The 5560-nt window shown below is 40.1% G+C and overlaps 1 protein-coding gene and 1 long non-coding RNA gene across 8 annotated transcripts in view; both read right to left on the bottom strand.

Annotated features, from left to right (window-relative positions):
* The window catches only part of Cdk8 (cyclin dependent kinase 8), a 71248-nt gene that overhangs the window by 52517 nt on the left and 13171 nt on the right, over positions 1-5560 (bottom strand). The window lies entirely within an intron of this gene.
* On the bottom strand, positions 184-5324 carry LOC116068766. Its single transcript, XR_004109681.1, has 2 exons — positions 4775-5324; positions 184-817 (listed from the first exon to the last, which is right to left on the bottom strand). It is a non-coding gene; the product is annotated as an uncharacterized LOC116068766 (long non-coding RNA).

Raw genomic sequence — 5560 nt, 5'->3', positions numbered from 1 at the left:
AAAAAAAAAAAAAAAAAAAAAAATTTGTTGAGATACTTGAGTAGAAGTTGCTTGGAGAGAAGTCAGGTGAAGAGGGTAGAAGAGGCTTTTCCTTCTGAAGTATTGGTTGTGCATGGTGCAGCCTCCTGGTTGTCATGATGAAGAAAACGTGGCCCTTCCTGTGGATAATGCGAGCTACAGGCGCTGTCATTTTCAGTGCATCTCGATGATCTGCTAAGCACACTTGTCAGATGTACTGATAATGCTGGAATTCAGAAATCTGGGTCAGATCAGCAGCAGACAGACCACCAAACCCCTTTTTGGTGTGAATTTGACTTTCGAATACTCTTTGCAATTTCTTCTCAGTCCAGCCACTGAGCGAGTCGACACTACACTGGTGTTTGCATGTAAACCATTTTTTGGCACACATCACAGTCCAAGACACCAGGTCCACTGCTGTATGTATAGTGTAAGAATGGCATGACAGTGGTTTTGATTTTCACTCAAGAGGCAACTATTTATTAAGCTTTTACACTTTCCCAATTTTCTTCAAATGCCAAATGGCCGTTGACTGGTGCACTGTGAGCTCTCTGACCACTTCTGCAGCTGTACAAGGACTGGCTCTGTTGGCTGCTCTCAGTTGGTCACTGTCAGCTTCTGATGCTGGCCCGGTGCTCTTCATCTTCAGGGACTCCTCTCCTCTATGAAACATCTTCACCCAGCACCACACTGTGCTTTCCTTAGCGTTCCTGGGTCAGACGAGTTGCTGATGTTGCCAGTTGTCTCTGCTGCTTTACGACCGTTTTCAACTCAAATAATAGCTGAATTTGCTTTTTTTCTAACATCAGTTCCATAGAATGAAAGAAATATAAACACTGAATAAGAAGTCATTAGCAAAACAACAAAGTAAGAAAAGTACATTCAACTGATGTATAAAATAATCACATTTATTAAGAGTGTATTCTAGGGCTGGTGAGATGACTCAGCAGGTAAGAGCACCGACTGCTCTTCTGAAGGTTCTGAGTTCAAATCCCAGTAACCACATGGTGACTCATGACCACCTGTAATGAGATCTGACGCCTTTTTCTGGTGTGTCTGAAGACAGCTACAGTGTACTTATTTATAATAATAAATAAATCTTTGGGCCAGAGCCAGCTGGGACTGAGTGAGCGAGGTCGACTGGAGCAAGTGGGGTTGACCGGAATGAAAAATGTCAATTTTCCCAACAACCAGATGAAGGCTCACAACTATCTGTACAGCTATAATGTGTACTCATATACATGAAATAAATAAATCTTTAAAAGAAATGTATTCTAGAATCAAACAACAAATTTAACAATACAAAACCTGCAATTAGTTTTGCACAAACCATCAAGGTAAGCATACTATCATGGACTGAGGGCTGGAACTCAGGCATCTGTACACCGAAGTTCACAGAGGCAGCACTCACAAAAGCAGAGAAGAAAAACAAGTATCCATCAATGAATGAAAGCGTGAACAAAATGTAGCACTCACTATCCTTAGAAAGGCCTCAAAGGCAGGAAGAAGCCAACCAAGACACCACACCATGTACTGTTTAGCTGAAGGTGTCCAGAATAAGCAGTTCCCAGAACAGGCAGCAGACCGAGGGTCACCTAGCTCTAGGATTAGAGGAAATAGGATTAACTGAGTCCAGGATTTCCTTTTTTGGAGCGGAGGGGAGGGGAAGGAGCAAAACACTAAAATTAGATTGCAGTGATAGCTGTGGTTTTATAACTGTATGAAGAGGTATCAAACTGTATACTTTTTAGTGTACTATTGAAGCTTCATGAGCAATCTATCTATGTATAGCTTCTTCGCAGCATTTCTGCAGGCGATACTTTCTCCATGAAAGTAACAACATGATAAAATCAAAATTGTGTTTTAAAGTAAACTAGCAGCCAGTATCACCCATAATTGTAGTACATCTTTCATTAAAGAAAACTACAAGTAGTTGTGGTTCATTCTCTTGTGAGACAGGCAACCACACTGATCTTAGTCACTAGTGTAACCCAAGATGATAACACTTGTGCTTGTTTAGGATGTGGCAGCACTGAAACAGCAAGTTCTTAAGAGCATCAAGCTGACCATTTATAATTGAAGGCCCCACCCAAAGGGTAAACAGCAAGCTCTTAAGAACATCAACCTGACCACCTGACCGTTTACAATTGAAACTCCCACCCAAATGGCAGAATTAAGAGATAAGAGGCAAGGAGGTAAGGCTTCGGTGTCCATCAATAGGTAACTGGGTAAAGAAAATCCACAACAGAATTAATTTAATTGTAGACAAGTCAATTTATAAACATCTGTCTGTACTAAAGTGGATGAAACTGGAGATTGTTATGCTAAGTGAATAAACTAGGTTCAGAAAGCCAAGTGATCAATATCTGTTTTCTCCTGTATGGAAAGTAAACAAGGTGTAGGGACAGATAAAGTAAAAGAGGGTATGTGAGGGGAAAGAGATCTAAAGGTAGAAGGCAATGGGACAAGAGAGTAATGGAATATATGTCATGCAAGTAGAAGGGGGACCTTTTTGCAAAGAAGCATAAGGGACCAGCAAGGAGAGGAGGCACGAGAGAAGGCACTAGTAGACCTAAATAAGAGCAAAGTATAATTATATGTGTATCAAAATGTCACAGCAAAACCAATTGTTTCTTACCTAAAAGTTTAATTATACAAACCATCAGAAGTTCCTAAGAATTAGTGACTTTTCTGCTTATCAACCAGCAAGGACTACTGCATCAGAAAGGGCTTGGGTTCCCATTCTATGAAGGCAAGAAAGGCCAGCACTAAGTGCAACTAGGAAAAAAGACAAGATGTAGAACAAAGCTACAAGCAATATGAATTAGAAAAGTCAAGGCAAGAGAGAAAATTAGTAGGAAGTCATCACTGGACGCATATAATGGGAGCAGGACCAAAGCCATGCAACAGGATAGAGAGATGACCCAAGAGTCAGGAAACTAAGATCATCATTAAATAGAAGTGGGTACAGATAAACCATTTGAAGAGTCTCCATCATTTGTGATAGAAATGAACTATAGGTAGCAACAGGATGAAGTCAGAATAAGATGTCTTGACACAAACTAAGATGTGAAAATAGTGAAATGATAGTAAGTTTAGACATCAACATCGCTCTTTATCCCAAATACAATAAAAAATATACAGATTCATTTTGGTATGGGGAAGTGAAACATAGCACAAAATCTCCACCAAAACCATCTCAACACTTCTGATTTTACAACTTACATAGTCACAACATAAAAAGTATTCTGTACACATCTGCCTTCTGGGGCGCTTATTCTTGAGGGTCTGATGTGACTGCAACGGTGCCAAGTTTCCAGAGGACAGAGGCTGCAGCTTCATGGCTAGAATGCTAGCCTAGCATGCACTAAATCCTGGTTCATCCCCAGTAATGTAGAACTTGTCATAGTGGTATGATCCTATAATCCCAACAGGGGTCAGGGTGTATAGGGGGCCAGAAGTTCCAGGTCGCCAGACTCTCTGGAAGCACTGGCAGAAGGTTAAAAAAAAAAAAAAAAAGGTCTATCTTTGTGTCTACAACCAAGGAAGTCCCCCCGCCCCCATTGATGGAGGTAATCTCTGCAGCTTGCCAAAAATATTACCCACACCAATAACCTTCTAAGGCACTTTGGACATCTGCTGAATTCCCCATCTAAATCAAAGTGAACTATGTGCACAGAGAGGTGACGAGATATAGTCAGTACTGTTTTAGTAGCTAGAGAATGAAACCCCAAATGTACTTTTAAAAAAAAAAAGATTTATTTATTTTATTTATATGGGCACACTGTAGCTGTCTTCAGATACACACCAGAAGAGGGCATCAGATTCCATTACAAATGGTTGTGAGCTACCTACCATGTGGTTGCTGGGAATTGAACTCAGGACCTCTGGAAGAGCAGTCAATGCTCTTAACCTCTGAGCCATCTCTCTATCCTGGAAATGTGCTTTGATTAGCCCAGTACATTAACATTATTTTATCTGTGAAATAGAATGATATGGTAAAACATGTGTTCCACATGCTCACAGTCACTTAAGCCTAATCAACGGGCCAAGACATGCAATACCACTTTTCACAGATGCATGTATTATCTGTCTAAAAAGAAAGAAATACTAAACTTTCAAGTCTATCACTGCATACATATGCTTCTATCTGCAAGCACACAAAGAGCTATAGGCAATGGTAGGAGTGAGATTAGAGTGAAAATCCAAGACAGAAGGAGGGTGGCTAGATTTCCCTGGGTATCTTTCTATACAGTTTAAATATTTTATTAAAAGAATACATTAATTTTTAAAATCCAATTGCATTCAATAATAAAAATACACTGTTCAAAGTATATGGCCTTTGATCTGCAATCCTACCTCAGCAATTTGACACTACACTGGAGAACTACATGGATTATTTGTTGACATCAACTGACAAATGAAAAAGCTATATTCTGAAGACTACTTAAATGTCTATCATCAGAGAAATAGTTAATTAAAAACATATTTATATGCAAACATAGCAATATTCTACAATAATAAAACCGACAGAGAACTATAGACTTATGGAAATGAATGCTTTCTTAAAATTTTACTTATTTACATATTATGTGTGAATTTATGCTGTGTGTTTTGAGTATACATGCATGCCCTAGCATGTGCATGGAGGTCAAAGGGCAATTAGCAGTCACTTCTCTCTAACAGCTGAGCCATCTCACCAGCCCAAGGCAGTAGGTAATTATAATGACAATATATAGGCTATATATGCTCTCACCTGTTGTACCTGCCTCTAGAGCCAGTTCCCTAGCATACTATCCAACACCCCAACGCCTCTCCATGATGACTGACACACAGCTGCTGATCTGGAGGAACAATTTCCACTCTTAGTGAAGGCAGGAATGTACACAACACACTTATCCACTCCACCTATCCTTAGGAGATACAAACATTTTCACATGCATACTGCTCTTGCTCCATATCCATCTACTAGTACACATAATGCTCCAGGGGCCATGTGAAACCAAGGGGACAAATAACACCCCTGACTGAACAGTACAGAAACCTTGGCCACCCCACTGGGGGAGTGGGTGGGACACTAGCAGATCTTTTTCCTCAGCAGCAAAGTGGAAAACTTTAAAATCTTCCAGAAACCCACAAGCACAGCATTGGGCTTTCTGTCAAATTTTCCCTAGGAACTCCAGCTACTTAAAATCTTTCCACATCTGCTTTTTTAAAAAGGTTTATTTATTATTTATATGAGTACACTGCAGCTGTCTTCAGACACATACTAGAAAAGTGCATCAGATCCTATTACAGATGATTGTGAGCCACCATGTGGCTGCTGGGAATTGAACTTAGGTCCTCTGGAAGAACAACCAGTGCTCTTAACTACTGAGCCATCTCTGCAGCCCCCACATCTGCTTTTAAGTAACCCAAGCAAGACTCCCTTTTTTTTTTTGTTCTCAGTTTATTTTTATTGTTTTAAACTTATTTATGTAGTGTACTGGCTGGTTTTGTGTGTCAACTTGACACAGGCTGGAGTTATCACAGAGAAGGGAGC

The sequence above is a fragment of the Mastomys coucha genome, unplaced genomic scaffold (assembly GCF_008632895.1).
Source record: "Mastomys coucha isolate ucsf_1 unplaced genomic scaffold, UCSF_Mcou_1 pScaffold22, whole genome shotgun sequence".
NCBI lineage: Eukaryota > Metazoa > Chordata > Mammalia > Rodentia > Muridae > Mastomys > Mastomys coucha.
The sequence above is the reverse complement of the archived record's forward strand: the minus strand, read 5'-3'. Positions and strand labels throughout refer to the sequence as shown.